Genomic DNA, 21,375 nt, shown 5'->3' on the forward strand with positions numbered 1-21,375 from the left:
GAGTAAAAAAACATCCATGCAAAGCGTCATGGACCAGTGCGCCACAAGCACACCCATTATACCGGTGGACTCGGCCTCCTCCCTACCTGACGAGTCTTTGATGTTGAAAGACGTGATAGCCGTTATTGCCAACTCTCGCTCCTCGATGGAGAAGAAAATGGACGTTATCTCTGCTGAGGTTTCATTCCTTCGCCACAATCTCCAGAAACTCTTGTCCCGGACTGGGGAAGTGGAACAACGAGTATCCGGCGTAGAGGATGACCTCGGAGGGGTGCACCAACAGCTGTCACAAGCGCTGACCTGATTGAAGACCCTGGAAGCGCGAGTCGATAAGGGAGAAGGTAGATCCTGTTGTAATAACATCCGTTTACTTGTCCTGCCGGAGTGGACAGAGGGGCCTAGCATGGAACTCTTCCTGGAGAAGTGGCTGGCCGATGTCTTTGCGCCAAAACCATTTTCAAACTTCTTATCAGTGCAACGTGCGCACCGAATACCAGCGGCTCGCCCGACTCCAGGCGCATCACCCAGAACAGTCATTGCTAGGCTTCTTAACTACCACGACAGGGATGCCATTCTGCAAATGGCCCATACAAAGGGGACGGTTACATACAATGGAGCCAGAATTGCCTTCTTTCTGGACTATACCGGTGAGGTCCAGAGGGCCAGGCAATCCTTTGAACACTTAAAGAAGAAGATCCACTCCATGAATGTGAAATATGGACTACTTTTCCCGACCCAGTTGAGGATCCAGCACAACGGTAAAACAGTTCACTTCACGGATCCACAGGAAGCCTGGAAGTGAGCAGAGAACCACATTGACAGGGACTGGACCAGGAAGACCGGGACCCCACCCGAGTCGAGAAAGATCTACCCGACAGCCTATACCAGGGATACAGGACGAACCGGACAGAGACGCAGATCCCTAGCAGTTTTAAGAAAGGCACTCGATTGATGTAAAAACAGATGTGGAGTATTAGCACACTCCGAGGCCAGTCCCTTTTCAGCAAAAATACTCTAAAACAATGCACCTGACCTAAACAAGAATGACGGGGTGCCACTCCTGGCCCCGGACAGATGATCGGGCGGTCATACGTCTTCTTCGCCAACAAAGCCATGCCATTGTCGGACACCACAAACCCCGACCCAAGACACTTGACTCACAGTGGGATCTGTAAGTCTGTGGGAAATCAAAACTAGTTTACACTACCTAAATTGAGCTGGCGGCATAGTTTTCGATCGCCAGTAAAGTTCGGGCGACAGATACTTCACGTTGGGGAGGAGTATGGGTAGGGGTTAGATAAGATGTTTTACACTGTTTATTTTTGGGGATGTTACACCAGTTTGTTGCCAATCAAGATGTTACCACTCACACAGCACTTGCTACTCATACTCCCACCTCGTGCGACCACTGTATCTACACTTGCAAAAGCACCAGTCGCTCACCATCCACATTACTTCACCCTCTATGACATAAATGCCAACACAGAACCACTATAGCCCCTCCACCCACCTAGCAGGCTCGACCTGCCAGTTCTTCCGCAGAAACAATTATCGCCTAGCATTTCACGCAGGCTACACTGTGGAATCCCGGGGAGCCCTGATCCTCCTCCACAAGCACCTTCCGTTTGAACTGTGTCAGTTTGTGATGGTGCAGGGCACACTTTGGGGGGAGACATTAGCCATACTAGCCATATAGTCCCCGCCCGTGCTGGGGGAGGGTCTTCTGAGAGAGGTAACCACCTTGCTCGCGCAACAACAATCAGATTTGTGGATCCTGGGGGGGATTTCAACAATGTAATGAGCAATACTCGAGGACCCACATCCGGAATCATAACCCAAATACACCCACAAGGTTGGCGACCTTTACATCCGCGTTAGGCCTAAGTGATGTCTGGAGGGAACCCCACAAATCAAAGCTTCTCCTTTCACTCAGGTGCCCACGCATCCTTATCCAGGTTAGATTATTTCTTTCTTCCGACCTCCGAGGTGTACAGGGTAACCGACGCAGAACTGCTCCGCAGCGGTATCTCCGATCATTCTCCTTTGGAGATAATGCTCCACATGGATCGGCCTTTACCTCCCAAGACATGGAGACTGAACAACTACTACTTGGGCCTTCCTGAATTCGTAGAACATATTACTGAGAAATCCAGTTAATATTTCGAAATAAATGCAGGTACTGTAGAGGACCCCGTCATAATGTGGGAGGCACATAAAGCAGTGCTTAGAGGGGAAATGATTGCCTGGACGTGCAATAAAAGAAAAGAGCACTACAGGAAAGTGGCGGAGGCAGAGGGAGAGGTAGAGAAATGGGAAACTAGATATATATCGGATGCTACCCAGGACACACATCGCTCTCTTCTGAAAGCTAGAGAATCCCTCCACAATACAGCAATAGATATGCAAAACAGGAACACAGGGAGTCAAGGACTAGAGTTCATGAGTGTGGCGATAAAGCGGGAAAACTACTGGCCTGGCTGGAGAAACGTGAAGAGGGGCATAGACATGTCCGGCAGATCATCGACAGCCGGAATGGGACGGCCCGTACAGATCTGGACATAGCAGAGGCTTTCGCCAAATTTTATGCCAATCTTTACAGGGCCCCAACATCTCCAACAGATCTGTCCTTCTTGGATGAGCAGCAGAGAACACACCTTGATAGAGAGCTAGACGAAAACGAAATCGCAGAGGCCATGACCCAGCTACAATCCGGAAAAAACGCTGGGTGTTAACGGATTCTCAGGCTGGGCAGCAATAAGATGGCGACCCCGCTCCACAAAATGTTTCTTGCAGCCAGTGAACAAGGCACTCTTCCTCTGGACCTGCGATGCGCCAGCATTGTGGTTATTCCTAAACAGGGCAAACCCCCCGACTTATGTACATCATAAAGGTCGATATCGCTTATCAATGGCGAGGCCAAAATTCTAGCCAAAGTAGTAGCTACCAGGCTCCAGTTGGTCAAAGCCTCCCTAGTCCACCCTGATCAGTGCGGCTTCATGCCACACAGGTCAACAAGGATGAATCTACGATGACTTCATTTATTGCTGGAACGAGCCCCAATTCTCGAGCCACCACTCGCCCTTGCTGCGATTGACTTCAAGAAGGCGTTTCATTCGGTGATATGGGAAAGCTTATGGAGGACGATGAGGCGCATGGGGATTGGAGAAAATTTTCTCAGATGGGTTCAACTTCTGTACAAAGCTCCACAAGCAGAGGTAAGGCTAAATGGCAGACTGACAGACTGCCACATGGCTTGCGATCCGATGGCCGGAGGGACGAGAAGATAAGGTCTCCCTCTACACAGACGACCTGTTAATCTACCTGAGTGACCAGAACCACGCATGCCCGATAATAACCCGGATGCTGACGCCCTTTGGTGACTTCTCTTTCCAGTAAAGGGGGTGACCGGGAAACTCCCCGAGACGACCCATATCGAGTGGAGAGGGAGGGTTTTCCTTACCTGGGTATTTGGGTCACCGGGAACCTCTCAGACTATGTGCCTCGTAACTTGCACCCACTAACCGATCGCTTCGTGGAGGATGTGAAACATTGGATGCTCCTCCCCCTCACACATATGGGTAGGGCAGCGCTCTTTAAGATGATGGCACTCCCGCGCTTCCTGTACATGCTGCAGAATGCCCCACTTGAGATACCAAACGTGGAATTCATCCGAGTCGAACGCCTCCTCAGGAAACTGATATGGAAAGGAGGGCAACCCCATATTGCGTTAACTACGCTACAAAGGTCCATCTGGGATGGGGTGTTGGAGTCCCGCATCTTAGGCCTATTATTGGGCTAACCAGCTAAATGTGGTCAATGATCTGCTCCACAGGGACCATGAACTCCTGCACATTAAAGCAGAGACAACCATCGCCCAAGATACCCCGCCACTTGACACACTGTACCAGACCCCCTCCACAAACGATGTTAGCACATATCGCGGTCACTTGGACGCAGGCACATACCCAAATTGGTTGGGGGAATAGGATAACGCTGGCGCAACCACTGTGGCACAATTATATGCTCACAGTGGTGCGGAAACTTGCTGCACAGGCTTGGTGGGCGGAGACGGGGATAACCGCAGTAGGTGATGTCATAACAGACGGTTCCACTCTCCCATTCGAGACACTGCAACAGAAATGTGAAATCTCTCCGACCGAGCGCTATCGATATATACAATTGACACACTCCCTCAGTGGACACCGGCAAGCACTCACTGATGCACCAGATTGCACACCCCTAGAACGCAACCTACACACACAATACATTCCCTCTAAAGTCACATCCATTGTATATAAAGCCATAAATGCATTCACTACTCCGGAGTTGGCTAGCCTCAAAACTAAGTGGTAAAGGGATGTGGTACCATAGACCTAAAAGATTGGATCCAGATCCTTATGCACCCACACAAAAACGAATGAGTCCAAAATCTGACTGGTACAGCTTAAAATACTCCCCCGGGTTTACTGCCCCTGCGTGGCCCTGTTCGGCTGGGGGCGGGCTAATGATCCCAACTCCTTGAGATGCCGGGATGAGGAGGGCACCTTCATCCCTCTCCTCTGGGAATGCCCCAGATTTCTTGACGCAATGCTGCCAAACTTTGACAAGGATCATGGGTCGCGCGGTGGCATTAGAACCTGCGACACTGCTATTAGGGGTCCCATACGAAAACATCTCGAACAAATGAGAGGGTATCTTCCTATCTACAGCAATAGGTTTGATAAAGCGAGACATTGCACAGAAATGGGGAGCCCCGGAGTGCCCGACCTTGGTACAATGGTCTGCCGAAATGGACATCTGTGCTGCGAGGGAACACAGAATATATACAGCACGGTAGTGCCTGACCCAGGCTGCCAAGATCTGGGGAAAATGGGAAGAGGGTGTAAATTGAGAACCCAAGCCACGAGGTGGGAGGGCGTTTGGGAGTGTATTAGGGATTATAGCAAGAACCATACAGATACTAGGATGAGTATGAGGTGGCACGATAACAATGGCACGATGAGCCTACTCCATGCTCTGGGTGGGGGGGTGGTGGGGAGCTTGTTTGTATGTTGTACGTTTGTTACAAAATCAATCAAATATTATATTTAAAAAAAGATAGCCTGCATGTCTGAGGTGTCTGGGTATATTGTCCTCAATACCTTCCACACGTGCAATTATTAAACGGGGCACCATTGTGTGTATTACTACTTAGGGTCCCCCATAATATCCTGCCTGTTCCTGAATTGTGTCTGTCTGTTCGCCCATTAAGACAGCAAATAAACTCTTCATATCGCCTACCGCCAGGGTAATCCCTGTCATTTCCTTTTTTAAAGCATAGATGCACTTGCCTGCCCCTGCCGTGAGGGACGGCAAGCTGTACATCAAGTTATCCCTGTCCATGGTGGCCCAATGTATATACTGGAGTCCTTCTCAACCCTTATGCAACATGGGCAACTGTGCCCCTGGCTGTGACGCCTTTCCCCCTTTGTGGTACTTACGACTGCCATCTTCCTGATCCTTCTCTGGAGTGTCTGGGACCAATCTCTTCCGCTATCCCATTCCCTTTCCCTCTCTCTTTATTTTCTCTCCTTCTCCTTCTTTCCTTATCTTTCTCTCTCTCTCTCTCCTCCCCGTTCCTTCCCATCCTTCTCATCCTTCTTTAGCCCTTTCTCATCCTCTTCACTCCATGTTGCTCCACCGTCATCGTCATTGGAATGACTGTCTGCTATCCCTCTTCATGGGTGTTCGGCCTCTGTACATTTTTTACTATTCAATTTAAACAAAAATGTTCCTGACGTCCATGCGTCTGTGGTTATTGCAGCGCTTTGCTCCTCCTCCTGTTTTCACACTGTCTTTTCTACCTCCTTCTCTGCTTCTTTTAACACGTCCTAATTCTGGAAGCATGTGCTTTCATCTATTTTGATTAGTCGCTTGGTTTTGCCTTGGTCTGCTGGACTGTGGGGGTCATTACGAGTTTGGAGGTAGCCATGGTGCTATTAGCGCCATGGCTGCCTCCAAACTCGTGTCCGGGTTCTTTGAATGAGGACTTACCGGGTCATTCCAACCTTGGAGGACCCGGTAACTCCCCATTCAAAATACCCATCCCCATTCCCATTCCAGCCCCCATAGGGTTCATTGGAAATGGGGAGGAAGCTAATAACGGGCCCGTTAATAAAGGGCCCGTTATTAGCTCCCTGGTCCCGTATCGGTTCCCATTAAGGGCGGCTGGTAAAACCAGCCGTCCTTAGCGGGACCCGCTAAGGGACCTTGTAATGCAGCGGTAAGGGGTTAACGGCACCGCCATCCATACTAGCGCCGTTAGCTCCTTACTGCCAGACTCGTAATGAGGCCTAGTGTGTCTTAGTACCTGTAGTCCCCATGTTACTACCTTCCATTGTTTCCTTATTCCCCCTTCGTAGTCCTCTGCTGGAGGTACTCACCACGGGTTAGTATATCCTACCGCTGCTGGTTGAAAAGTGGGGTAGCACCTGTAACGGGGCGGGCCGATGGGGCAGTGCCCGTCTCTACACTTGTGCTAGTTTCTGTGGGAGGTTGCTTCTTCTCTTCCTCAAACATGTTCCACAGGGCCAAGAGGCCAAATGTGCCTTCCCTGGGCCATGCTTTAAAGAATTGCCCTGCCATTTCCTGTACCCTCTCAAAGTGGTACTTAATTATTCCATCTCGTTATTGTGGCAATTTAGTACAAAGGTGCTCCAAGGGAGTCTCCATAATGCTAATCAGCCCCATTCCATCCCCTTTCGCTTGTGCTCCGACGCTGCTCATACAGAGTCGTGTACTCCCCATTGTCAATTTAGGCCCCACTTTTGGCAAAAATATTAATCATAATTCTTTTCACTTGTTCAAGGCTCAAAACATATGTCTAATATAACACAAATACAAAACACACCATCACCTCAACACATCACACCACTCATTTTGTACACTCCCATGTCCACACTTCTCAACCAATACATTTAATCCTCTCCTACACAACCCTACGTCCACACTCCTAACCACAATATACTCATTCCATAAATACAGTTATAGGTCAAAGTATCGACTCAAAAGGGTCGAATTACAAAAGGGTTGAGTCAATTCGACCGAAAAAAAGGTTTGAATTTTTTTTTTTTGGGGGGTGTCCCCCTCCCCAAACCCCCGTTTTTGGTGTAAAAACACCTTTTTTTTAGCTAAACTATAGCACAAAAAAAATATACATTTAAAAAAAATGAGATCCTTTTGTTTTCAGTTGAATGCACTCTCACCTTTGGCATTCGATCCTTTTGATTTAGGTACTTTAACTGGACACCCATAAATACTTCTCACATACACTTCAATACTATTTACAAGTTTTGCCCGCACTCATCGGGCTGACACAATGGGCCTCATTACAAATTGCCCGGTATGGAAGCAACAGTGGCGGTAAACCCGCCGCCACCGTTGTTTCCATGCCGGGCGATCACAACTCCTGCAGGCGGGAGGTGATGTTCCCGCCAGGTCTGACCTGGCGGGTTTAACACCGCCCACCGGCAGGCGGACGAGGAAACACTGGCAGCATTACGAGATGCTGCCGGTGTTTCCATGATCCCCATTCCCATCGAGTCCCGTAGGACTCGATGGGAATGGGTATTAACACCATTCCACCTCCGTGATTCCCGGAAAACCGGGGTTGTAATGCCCCGGTAATTCCGGGAATCACAGAGACTGAATGGTAATACGAGTCTGGCGGTAACCAGGCGGTTTTACCGCCGCGGTTACTGCCGGACTCGTAATGAGGCCCAATATCTCTAAATCTATGCCGCACTGCTTTTCCTCTACCAAGGAGATACCCTTTTTTACTTCTACACAGTGTACAGCCTTTTCTCTCTTGAGAAGATTCTACAACACTTCATCTACAAATGAGATGCCTTACACACTACTACGACATGATATCACTAATAAAATCAAAACATAATTAATCCAAATAAAGCCACTTTTCCTCTACGAGGAGATGGCGTTGGGTTTCCATTAAATCCCAAATTCCATCAAACTCGACCTCAATACAACAACATATATTTCAAAAACAAAAACGCATACCTGACACCAGGCCTTTCATATACTGGTACACTCAGGTGCTCTAGGAGATTTGAATACTCTCGGCGCTGAGTCTCTCCTCACTGGCATGCACTTCCTCCAGTTGTGGTCGGCACCCCGGGATCAGGCAGGAAGTTCGGGATCTCAGTCATCTGCTAGACCTCCTTGTGAGTGCACTTTATCTTGTCTTGATGGACCGCAGCGGTCCTCCATGGAGTGCGGCATAGACCTCCATATGTAGAGCAGGGGTCCTCAGGGGAGATGCAAGAAAAATACAAAAAGTAATCCAAAAGGAGTGTACACTGTGCTAGAAAAAAAAAACAGCTTTAGTCGACTGTGAGAACACAGAGCTCTGTGGACCTGAACTTTAGTACATTCTGAACTCTGCCCAGAAGAGCTACAGTAGTTGTAAAATAAAAACACATATTAGCATCATTTTCCAATCGTTACAATTTTGGGGATGTGATAATAAATAATAGGTGGGTCGTCACAGGACCCTGATACATTCTTATACATTACAGGTTCTGATTGGATACAGATATTTCCTGTAACACCCTCAACACCCCTTCATTAACCCTGCGTGTCCCTCCCCTCAATTACATAATTATCTGCTGACCTGCAGAAACTCTGGCATGCCATTGGTTGGCATTCACAAATATACAAGTTGATAAATCCCTCAATGTGGATTGGACATCTTTGTTGGACACAGTGCGAGCCACAGCATCCCACCAAATCTATCCAATGGAATTGTGAGGGAACAGCAACAAGGTCAGGGGCATTGTTACAGCCTCTGAAACCCCATAGCCCATTCTCCTGCCCTGATTGGTTCACCACTTCCCTCGCCCCCCTGCACCTGTTCGCTCCCGGTCTCTTCTCTTGCATCGTGCCAGCTCTAGGTAGAAAAAACTGTGCAGGACAGCATTTGTGAAACTGAATTTCTCCAATTTAATTCTCTTTTACTACTGTGCTCGCTGCCGGGGCCCTTGGCACCCAGCCCGGTGTCCCTTAAATTATTGCGTGGACCTGCACCTAGCGTTCCGCTGCAGTTCTCTTCACATCAGAAACATTTCCTTTTGCAACAATTAATTAGATACTGTGGGCTTCTTGGTGTCTCTGTGAGTGTCAGCAAATCTTCAATTCTACTGTGAGCTGTGGCCTTTCAAACAACTAATAATGGATGTTTCTGTCTGGTCTGTCCTGGGCCTACTATATTATGGCCAAACGGTTTGTTTATTAATATACCTAACCCTTTAAACATATTACACTTCTAAGTTATTCCTTACCCTACCCACCACAATGAAGTCGTCTAGCTATACTTGCCATCAAAACTTATAACAAAAAATACATAATTAATAAAACGTGAAATAACAACTCTATACCTATACTAATGAAGCAAAAGAAGGCCTCTGTACATCCACAGCAAAGCATGCATACTTGTGCCCCTAAAAAAAGGAAATAAAGAAAAAATATAAAAGCATTACTGTTGCTGTATGTATACTTTTCATCGGAGCAGCTGTGCATGCCTATCCCTAGTTACCTACTAGTTAAGGACACATATAAGTTCAGTGTTTTTGCACATTTACTTCCCTGCAAAGTGCCCTGTTGCCTAATGTGTGGCGCATTAGGTGTAAGGTAGTTGTGATTTACGTTCGTCATGATTTCAGCCCACACGTTCGTTTGTTTGTTTGTTTGTTTGTTTGTTTGTTTGTTTATTTTTAATGCGCACCGAGACCCGGAGGTAGGACAGCGCAGCAGCAAGAAGATGCAAAGCTTAAAAGTTACAGATTTTACATATTTACAAATAAGGCACAACCAAGCAGATACATTTACAATCAACATAGGTATTATGATAATAATATGTGGCATTATAGCAGTACTACGATGCAGGTTCAGACTATACAGGACATATATGTACATGTATATATATATATATATACGCAGAAAATCTGCGCCAGGGAAATATTCTTGAATCTTTCAAACTTTCAAACTATACAGGAAATATACAGTCTATGTAGGAATTATACAGTTCAATCTTAGACTAGCGGACTAGAACAGTATTGGTATAGGTGTAGAAGAAGGTGTCTAGGGATCATTGGCCTTAAGGTAGTTAATGTAATTCTTTCTGAAGAGTAGGTAGGGTTGGTCTACTCTTAGCTTATGAGGCATGGCCTCCCACAGTTTAGCAGCCTTTACCGGGAAGCTGTTGCCTCCAGTCTTAACTAGTCTGTATCTTGGAACTACAAGACAATTGGTGTTAGTCGAGCTTGTCGGTCTAGTGGATGTTCTTTTGGTGAATTTGTTCATGAGATAGCTGGTGGCAACATTATTAAGAGCTTTGTGAGTCAGGGAGATCATTTTTAGCTGAATTTTATCGTCAGTGGAGAGCCATTTGTGTTGGCGTCTAGTGGAGGAGATGTGAACTCTTCTATTTATGCTAAGCGCGGCTCTTAAGGCATTATTTTGAAGAGTTTGAAGTCTCTGGATAGTAGCCTTGCTGGCACCACTGTAAAGGGCATTACAGTAGTCAAGTCTAGATAGGATTAGGGCTCTAGCTAGAATCAAACAACTGTCATCCGAAAGAAAGGGCTTTCGTGCTCTTATTAACTTGCAGGTGTAGGCAGTGGTTGAAGCAAGAGCTTTCACCTGTTTGTCAAAAGTCATAGTTGAATCCAGGTAAAAGCCAAGGGTTTTTACTTCCTTACATGCATTTAGGATATTGCCGTCGATGTTGAATGAGGCATATTTTTGTCCTAATTTGTTGATGTTAGAATGCGTGCCTATGAATATTAACTCTGTCTTGTCATCATTCAGGCATAAGCCATGTGTGGCCATCCATGTCTGAATAATGAGATATACCCTATTCACCAACTCCAGATCCCTGCTATGATCCCTAGAAAGTGGGAGGAGAATCTGTGTATCATCTGCATAGTTAGTGTAGGTGATACCCAAAAGGTCCATATCATCGAATAAAGGTTTGGTGAAGATGTTATATAGAGTAGGGGAGACGCAAGAACCCCGAGGGACACCACACAGGATAGGTAAAGGATCTGCTGCTGCCGATGGGGAGAACACTCTCATAGTTCTCTCACTCAGGAATGATTCAATCCATTTAATGGCTTCCGAGGATAAGTGAGCTGCTAGGTCCAAGTGTTTACAAAGGACTTTATGGTCCACAAGATCGAATGCAGCTGAGAGATCAAGTAGGAGGAGTAGTGCAGTCTTCCCCTTGTCTCTCAGCTCGTCAATTTGCGTTTTTAAATCGATTAGAGCAGTTTCTGTCCCATTTAGTGGGCGGAAGCCAGATTGTCTGGCTCCTAGGAGCTTATGTATCTCCAAGTGCCTTTGAATCTGGATGTAAGCTGCTTTGTCCAGTATTTTAAGTAAGAATGGCACCGTAGTAATGGGAGGGTAAATGGTGGGGATGAGAGGATCCAATGTCTGCTTTTTAAGGAGTGGAAGCACCCAGGATTGTTTTAGATTGGCAGGAATGGTACCGAAGGTGAAAGAGGCGTTGATCAGTTTGGAAATGAAGGGTGATAAATCTCTGGCTGCCTCTTTTATTATCTGCGCAGGGCAAATGTCACCCTTGCAGTTTGATGTTTTAAGAGATAGGATGATTTTTTCTACCTCTGAGGCAGACATTTTAGAAAAGTAAAATGTATTAGTTTGGCTAGTAGATGTCTCAGTAGATGGTGAGATTTTGGATTGGTACTGTGAGTTCAGCGAGTCTTTTTGAAGTTTTTTTTTATTTTGGAGTATATCTATTTTATTTGCTAGCGCATGTTGGATGTCCGCACACCAGGTCTTGTCCTTAGTGCAAGTATCAGGTGTGGCAATAGGAGTCTCCAGTTCCTTCAGTATGGAAAAGAGTTCTTTCATACTTGAGTTAGATGTGGCAATACGCTCATTATAAGAGTTCCATTTGGCTAGGCAAACTTCACTTTTATATTTCTGGGAGATGGACATTAGGTTGACTTTATTCTCATTGGAAGGACATTGGGCCTCATTACAACCCAGGCGTTAAGGGGTTAACGGCGCCGTTAAAGGTGTTGGCACCGTTAAACCCTTAACGCCTAATTACGAGGTCCCTTTGCGGGTTGCACTTTAATGCCTGCTTTTAGCAGGCGTTAAAAAACCAACCCGCAAAGGGACCTAGGAGCTAATTACGGCACCGTAGTTTATGGTGCCGTAATTAGCGCCTTCCCCGTTCCCATTGAGCCCTATGGGGCAAAAATGGGAATGGGGAAGGGCCATGGCGGCATGGAGAATTACCGCCCCGCCAACCTCGGAATGGGGTGGTAATTCCCCATTCCGCCATGGCGGACACCGGCATGGACCATGGTGCTAATAGCACCATGGTGCTCCGCCTGGCTTGTAATGAGGCCCATTGTCTCCATGCAGTGACACATTTTCTTTTCTTGAGACGTAGGTTCTTTAGTTTGGGCATAAACCATTTGTTTAGATGAGCTATAGGTTTACTTGTTCTGCGTTTAGGTGGGGCAATTTTATCCATAGTAGCAAGCATAATTTTGTTGTATTCATGGACCAATGTGCTAGGGTCCAGGTTGTCTGGCAGTGCATTTGGAGTAGGTGGGATAGCGGGACCACTTTGTCTACTGTCATGTTCCTTTTATTTCTAGTTTGGCATGGTGGGGCCATATGTGGGGCCGTGGGAGTAAATCTAGTGGTAGCAACATTGAAGGACACGAGTGAGTGATCTGTCCAAGATTGGGGCAAGATAGAAGAGATATCTGCTGAACAACAGTGATCGGCTACCCAGTCTAATATTCTTCCCTTAATATGGGTAGGATTGTTGACTTTTTGAGTCAATCCTGATGCGCTGATGGTGTTGGCTATGATTGTTGTGTATTTGTCCACTGGATCATTGTAGCCTAGATTAAAATCACCCATAAGCAGTAATTGGGAAGTAGTTTTCATGTTATTAGATAGGATATTATGCAGGTCCTCTTCGAAGGTCCCAAAGGGGCCAGGAGGTCTGTATATTAGGTGAATGGTGAGTGTCTGAGCATTGTTTATCAGGAGTTTAGCAGTAAGGATTTCACACGATTGCAGGGTGGGAGATGGGATTAGTCTTAGAGAGAGACATATTCCCACCACTACGAGTGTCCTCACGGTCTTGCCTGGAAATGGTATATCCATCTGGGATAGCTGACATGAGGGTTGGTCCTGCAGCATTGTGTAACCAAGTCTCTGTTATCACAAGGAAGTCCAAATTGCCTTCTATAATTAGATCAGCAATGTCTAGAGCATGGGCAACAAGCGAGCTCGCGTTGATGAGTGCTCCTTTAAAGGTGTGAGTTTCCGTGGCAGTTGTAACCTGACCACTTATGGGTATATTGATTACCTTTGGTTCAGGTTTACGTCTTATAGGTTGGGGGACATTCAGGGTAGGAGCTGGTACTGAGGAAAGGCTGTTAGTACGGTTGGGTTTCATTCTCTGTATGCAATTGGTCTTCAGGTTGGTGGGTGGGAGTAATCTAGTAAGTGGCTCATACAGTTTACGGAGCCTGGCCCTGAGTTTATAGTTTCTATTGGTTGTAGTACATGGAAGAGAGGCATATGCAGCCGGCCCTGTAGTGTCCGGATATTTTGAGCTGATGACATTCAAGCCAATAGTAGTTATCTTTAGTAAGTGCGATGAGATAAGTTATGTCTCAAATGGGGATGACGTGATGTATGCATCATGACTATAAGTATTAATTGCGGGGAATGAGATAGCAGCCATTATACAATAGGTAATGATAAAGCTTAGCATTGTAATAGCTTAGTTCAGTACGTTATGTTATAATTAAAGTGAGGGATAGTTCAGAATTTCAAATACATAGTCCATCACACAGAGAATAATTTGCAGTACAATATGTAGGGCTTTGGGCACTTATGTTGGCAAATACTAGATATGAATGAGTGTGACACACATAGGTAGTTGTGGCCTAATAGAATGCGTATCATACAAGGGCAGAATCTACTAGTAATATCACTTAACCCCGCTTACAAATGGGACGTGGATTTTGTAGCAGCGCCTAGATTCGATAGTCCATACATGAGTAAGAAGTACTAGCAATAACCCTTTGCCTTGTTTGCTAATAGGAGACAGGTTTCTGGCAACGCCTAGATTCAGGAGTCCACATGTGAGCAAAAACTACTAGTAATAGCACATTACACTGATTACTGATAAGATAAGTCTGCTGACAAATAAGTACAGTTGAGTAGTGGCACCTAGTCATCCATAGTGCATTATACTATTTTTCAGTGATAGTATGGTCATCAGTAAGCTCAGCCAAAGTAACTGAACTTACATTCCGATATGCATAAGAACTATGCATATAATGAGGACAATTTATCTATATGTAAGGCACATTGATACCTAAATGCATAGGAGAAAGATCATATATTGTCAGTTTGTAGCGGTTTGACGGGTACAGTTTGTGTTACCTTGGTGGAGGATTAACGAGGGTCAGGTGATCAAGTACTGATGAGGCAAGGTATCACAGTGAAATAGAAGCATTCTGCAACTCTGGTGAGTGTAGACAAGGACTTTCTGGAGGGCAATACTAGCCTGTTTGGGTAGGTGGGCTTGGTCACTGAGCGCCAGGGTGCAGGGTACTGGTCAGCAGTGAAGGCTCCCACTGAAAATGGTCAAGGATGATCGCACTGTGAACTACCAATGCACTAACAGGTACTAGCAGGGCCTTTTCCCTGGCCTTCTCCCGCAGCGGGCTTCCGCCTGCCGGTGCTAGGGGTGTGTACAAGAGCTGGTAGGTTGCTTGGCAACACAAAGCGGCCTCGCTTCAGTGCCGCGATGCACCAGCCATTTTGAAAACAGGCAGCGCTTGCTTTCCACAAAGGCACAATAATTGCAGGATATAATATCACGCAGTAAGATTAGGTTATGAGGATCTTACTTGCAGGATGGCTCTGTAGAGTGTAAAGCCATGAAATATGTAGAGCACATCACGTTACTTTTGGCGTTACTGTGTTACTTCTTTAGCTTGTACGTGTGCCCCCTTGTTAGCGTTGGATCTACATATTCACAATGCAGAGAAAAAAGCTTTCTTCCCCAAGACAAAGAGAGACTGTGTTCACTGGAATTGGTTGTTTATCAGCCACAGTAACACTTTGTTTGATAGAGTCATCTTTTCCAGAAAGAAAGAACTGATATTCTTGGGAAGGAAAGAGTCAGAAGACAGAAATAGTTAGAGAATTAACTAAGAGAAAAATTGTTTCTGGATAGTTAGCAGCCAACTCAGTGTTGGTGCCCCAATGCCAGTATATTTTTGGGGATAATAGAGTGGGCTTTTTTAATGTTCTTTCCATTCTGTCACCCCCAGATTGAGAACAGGAGATTTCTAGCATGTGCAAGAAACTTTTCTAGCAATATACAAAAAAGTTCTCTACATCACAGTATCAAATAGCTTCAGCCATTACATGCAAATGATTAAGTGTCCACGGCTTTTCTGCATTTGCACAGCTGAACGTTAATCCCTGGGATATACCTAAATAAAGGTCACACCTTTCACAAGTTGCCAAAAACCCAAGGGACTCGTGATTGTTGACCTCCTAAGTCACTTAGTTTTAGTGCAAGTGTTATTATTAATTAATCTTTTATGACACACATAATACCAGAGACATGTCTCTAAGCACAGAACTGGGATTCAAATCTTTGCTGTGCTGAATTGTCTTGATTCCAAGACAAATGCAATGCCCCTGAGCTTTCCTCCTGGAAGCTCACGACCATCTTGCAGCACTTAACAGCTAACTGCATTCTCCTCTATTGCATGTAAAGCACAGCAGCAACTGATACGTGCAGTGAATTGTATCAAAAACTCCAACAAAATTATAATACATAACAATACATTAACAAGTAGCATCTTGAGTTGCCAACTCATTGCCATTTACTGCAACACTAGAGCTTACCCACATTTCTTTAAAGATTATCATATCTAAAGTCAATTGACTGAGGAAATTCCATGTGACCAAGGTGGCCAAGGAGGCCATTAGTATTCCACAGCAATGGTGATATTGTCTATACAACACCAGAAGGATTCCGCCGACGTGCCCCCATGGGTGTCTTTCCACACAGACTCTTAAATTCTGTAGTATGCCCAGAGGTTCCCCGCCTCTGATACTCTTTATAAGCTCCTATCCGATATTTCCGGTGAGCGGGTTTCTTCGCTTCTACTTTAATCAGTATTTATTGATATTTTTAATTTTATTTGTTAACGGTGGCCATCTGGCTATCCGTACTTACCCATAGCGCCATGGGGGCAACCCCGCGGTTTCTTTTGAGCTGCGGTTGTGCCCTCATGCGCGCTCGTGAATCCCCTGATCCTGCAGTAGGACTTTTGCAAGTTGAGGTATCTCATGACGCGTGTGCCGTGTTGTCTCGCCAACTAAGCACCGCTCTGCGCCCACACCAAGATGGACGCAACCCGGGCGAACCGCGCGCGGGGTTACCAGGACGACGCATAATGCCAGAGATCAGTCAAACTGCGCGTTCTGCTGTGGCCAGACGGTTCTGAAGCTCTCACGTCCCGAGGTAAGTGTTCTACACGGCTCGAGCCGAGTTTGTGTATGCACTTGCCTTAGCAACGTCTACCTCATAGTTAGTGATAGACCACAGGGAGAAGGATGCTGTATTTACATCGGGATTGTATCGATCTTTTCAGTTCATCTCCTATCGTTCATGTAGGTACGAATGCAATCTAGGAGCTCTCACTGCCTCTATTGAAATGCTGCCCGAGTTAGATATTTGATTTCCATTATTTTACAGACCATGATTTCGGTACTTTCATGTCCATGGGAGTACTGAGCACGCCTTATCTCATTTCCCCGCACTTTATACATTTTTCTGGATCCCACAGTTAGATGGTCTTTATTCATTTGGAGGCTGCTAACTACATATGGGTCATTTTTGTCCATTTTAGAAACTCAATTGGCCACACTCCACCTTTGCCCAGTTCTTTGGGATTTCTGCCAGAAGACTGGGTAAGTTGATTGGCGATTGAGATCTTTGATTTAACTTGTTCTTGGGACTGTGGGATTTTCTTAGTCCCAAGGCCTGACATTCCCTTTCTTTTCCCCTGTACTAATTTTAGGTTACTTACCGGACCCCCGCTTTTACGTATCAGCAAGGTTAGTGTATTTCACTTACATTACACTTCTAGTGGATTCTAAAAACCGAGAGGTTGCATTGAATAGCTTTCTTTCTCTATTACCCTACAGGGTCCATGTAATGAACATTATTGTGAATAGGAACAGTGAAGTCCATACCCTGAAAATGGTTCTATGAACCAAAACGCGTTGGTTATCTTTTGATACCCAAAAGGGACTTTAGCTGGAAGTCTATGTTGATTGGATCTATTGATTATTGTTTATGAAGTGACAAATTCATTGAGACCTGTAATTGATTTGCACAATGCCTGTTGTTGTAAGGCATTTTCTGTGTTCTAAAGGTTTTGTGTACTATATGTAACATGGACAAAAACATGCTCTATGTGTGAATACAGGACACTGTAAATCTGATCTCCGCACTTCTAACAACTTTTTGGACTTGAAAGATTAAAATCCAAGAGTTATCTCTATAATCTAGGTTCTGATTTATCTATACATTTGATATTGATGTTTTAAGTTTGATGTTTATTTCTAATGTTGTGTTGCTGACAATCATTTGAGTTTAGTGTAGAAGAAATTAAGATACGCTTGTACTTAAATATTCGCCAGAATGGCGTAAATGCTCATGAGATACATTAATTTGTACATATGGATTATTATCCCCTTGGATGCATTTGGGCTTGCAGTGTAGCAATACACAGCCCTGGTTCTGCTCAACATGTTCAGATCAGCCAGAAACCTAGTTTTACTGGCCATTACAGTTCCCAGAGTCACAAGTAGATGCATTTTATATCCCCAAAATCGCCTAGAAATTACATAAGAAATGGTACAAAAATGAATTCAATCCACATTAAGGTTGCTGTCAAAAAGGCTTACATAATAATAGTCCTTTTAAATTAATTGTGAATGTTCATGTGGGACAAATGATAGTTCCTGCTTTCATGCCATCTGTTTTCACTGGGTCAACCTGTGCCCAGAGTTTTTTTATCAGTCTCCTTTGTGCTGGAAGCTTGCTCTTTGAAGTTGCACCCCCCATTCTTCACACCTTTAAGTCATGCTGCAGCCAAGGATGACTTCCCTTGAAGCCCTTGCTTTCACTGCCAGCAAGTCTGGAGGACACTGAGCTTTCGACACCTCCATCAGCACATTTTTTATTGCGGGGTCATTAAATGGGAGATGTGACATCCAGGCTGGAAGTGGAAGTTTTTTTCCTTTGTGAATTTTTGACTACAGCCAGAAACAGGTTTTACATGAAGACAAAGTGGCTATTCAAATGTCACTGGAGTTTTGCAGGTGAAACATAATATATACATTGCTTTTGTCAACCCACACACCATGTTTTGTTTTCCTGACATTTTTCTGTGAGCAGTGGTGTTGCTTTCAGTTTTATTTTTTTCAAACCGTTTTTATTTGAGCACACATGTGCAGGCCGTTTTTGTTTTCAATGTTTAAAAATCCTGTTTCCCATGTGACAGGGATCTTTGATTGCTCCTTCTTTTTGAAATTAAATGCTGCTTGTCCATTGGGAATGACAGGTAGGCCCTTTTCCACCTAGTTCTTTAACTTTACTTGAAAAACAAAAACAAAAGCCAGGTCGTTTTGGTTTCAGGGTTTAAAATGCTTGCCATTCATGTGAAAGGGACTTCTATTTGGGGCCTTTAACTTCACCCCACAGAGTGCACCACTTAAAAATCATTGCCCTTGTCTAATCTCAGTCTACGTTTGGATGTCCTGGTAGCTTTTAATCTGAATTCGCTCTCTATGTTATGGTATGTGAACCTTTTTCATTTCTTCCAATCAGTCTCCTGTATCCAAGCTTGAACGCTTATATATTATGTGAAGCTTTTGCTCTGAATTTTGTTATAATGCTTGAGTATGTGTACGTTTTTCAGATAGCTACTGATTGTTGTCCAGTATCTACACTGCAGCCTGTATACCTTCCATGTAGCTGCTATTGTTAAAATGTGCCATGCACCTTTGCCAGAGCACAAGCACCCTCATTGTGGACTGGCAATGTTACCCTACGAATGCCACGTGTATATTGCTCTGATTCCAGCAAGGATGAAGGGGTGAGGGAAATTTATGGGGCCAGCATATCAACTTTGTGTTGTGATCGTGAGTAGGGCTGTAGGGGAAGGCGGTCACCAGAGATTCTGAATCGCTTAATTTCTGTGATTTGGGTGGGTCCCCAATTTTGTCTGTGTTCCGGGACACATGTTCCCTTAAAATGGCCCTAGATGTCACTGTTCTGAAATATTAAATAGCGGTCACGGCAGGCCAGGACGAATTACATTACCTTTTTAGGATGCTTGGAAGGCCTTGCTCCGAGAAATTCCAAACATTTTGTGTCCCTTTATCCCTTGGTGTGATGCTGGTATAATTACGGAAATGTTTCCACATAAATCAGAGGCCTCTTTCTTTCACCTGGGTGAGCAGTCTCGTCGGGGAGAGAGGTTCACGCATAGGCGTGTGACTGACTGGCACTATTTTTATCAGAGTTTCAAAGAACTCTCAGAGCACGATTCACTTGTACTGGGTGTATATTTAGGTCCTGAGATGACCTGGGATTCTGCAATCTAGCACAGCTGCTCTCCGCCCAAATGTGACGCATTGTTTTGTACTGTAAAGTGGACATCGGAAGCCTTTCAGTGCACAGGACTTTGTAATTCATGGATTTACATATTGCATGAAGAGATCGGAGCTGAATTTTTTCACGCAGGTAACTTTTGGAAACACAAATTCAAGAATGAGTTGGTGCCTAGTGTCGTGTTTGTATAGGTTATCTTCCATTGCTATGTTTATAGAGCACTGATGGTACATCGGTAGGGCTTCATGGCACTCTACGCTTTAGTGCACGGTCTTGGGCTGCAGCACACAGTAATGTAGGGGGTTTAGTGGAAGGATGTGGGTTTGGAATATGTCAAATGTGGTCAGATCCTGTGGTCAGATTCAAGTCCTGTGTATGAGAGCCAGGCTTCAGTCGTTGCACTGTTATGATTTTAAAAAAACATGCGACAGACCATAACTTAATGGGCACATTGTGTGGATTTAGTCAAATAGCTTCTCCGTTGTATTAGTACATTTCAATTATCTTGGTAATTGAAGGAAATGGGATTTTAAAATGTTCTATGTACTTTATGTATCCAGCACTACATTAAGTATGACAATAGTAGCACCTCAGGCAGCCGCTCCACACATTCATGTTTAGATCTCTGCTGGCCATATGGTCAGCAACTAAGTTACTAGAAATGCTCTAGCGAAAACATAGAGGACCCAGATCATGGGTTCTAATCTGGGTTTTGCCATTAGGTAGAAATAGTGTGGTTCCAGGAATAACATGTCGCCTCCTCGTATTGTAAATATATTGTATTGTATTGCATTGTTTATTTATTTATAGAGCGGACCGGACCCTCAGGCATCTGGCCGCTTACAAGTTTAAGTTACAGGTGAAAGGGAACAGCCAAAAAAGAACATATACATAAAAGAGACATTTGTAATGTAACCATAATATCACGCTTTTCTGTAGAGTTTCATGCCAGGTTCCTCACACTGAATTTACACTGCGCTAATAGGTCTCCGAACCCACTGTATTAACCCACAAAAGTTGGAACGACTGAGTCAGCCCTCGGGACATCTGAACTTCTGACTGCAAGTCACACACATATTTCTGGGGCGCTATTTATCAGCCAAACACTTCAACATCATCCGTACAGTGTAGTCTATTATTGTCCCACTTGCATATAATTTCACCCATCTCATCCTGTGGTCTGTATTACGTACAAACGGTTCCAGTATCCACACAAATGTACGTTCTCTTCTGTGCTTCATCATATATATATATATATATATATATATATATATATATATATATATATATATATATATATATATATATGTGTGTGTGTGTGTGTGTGTATATATATATATATATATGTATATATATATATATATAAATATATATATATATATATATATTCAATGAAAACACTTTGTTAAAGGGAGGTTATAGTTAAGTTGCACTAATAAAAACCTATCAAATTTATTGAAAAAACTTTGTTAAAGGGATGTTATGGTTACAAGTAAAACCGAAAAACCTCAGAAATTCGGCAGTTATGGTAAGCTGAGTAACCATAACTCGCGCTGCCACCGTGCACTGCTAAGACTGACACCCAGGACATCAAAGATGACATC

At 44.6% G+C, this 21,375-nt stretch overlaps 1 protein-coding gene across 3 annotated transcripts in view; it reads left to right on the forward strand.

The window, feature by feature from the left end:
* Window positions 1-21,375, forward strand: part of RNF207 (ring finger protein 207) — a 1,212,833-nt gene that overhangs the window by 947,635 nt on the left and 243,823 nt on the right. The window lies entirely within an intron of this gene.

This window comes from Ambystoma mexicanum, chromosome 8 (assembly GCF_040938575.1).
Source record: "Ambystoma mexicanum isolate Mex_15411 chromosome 8, UKY_AmexF1_1, whole genome shotgun sequence".
Taxonomy (NCBI): Eukaryota; Metazoa; Chordata; class Amphibia; order Caudata; family Ambystomatidae; genus Ambystoma; species Ambystoma mexicanum.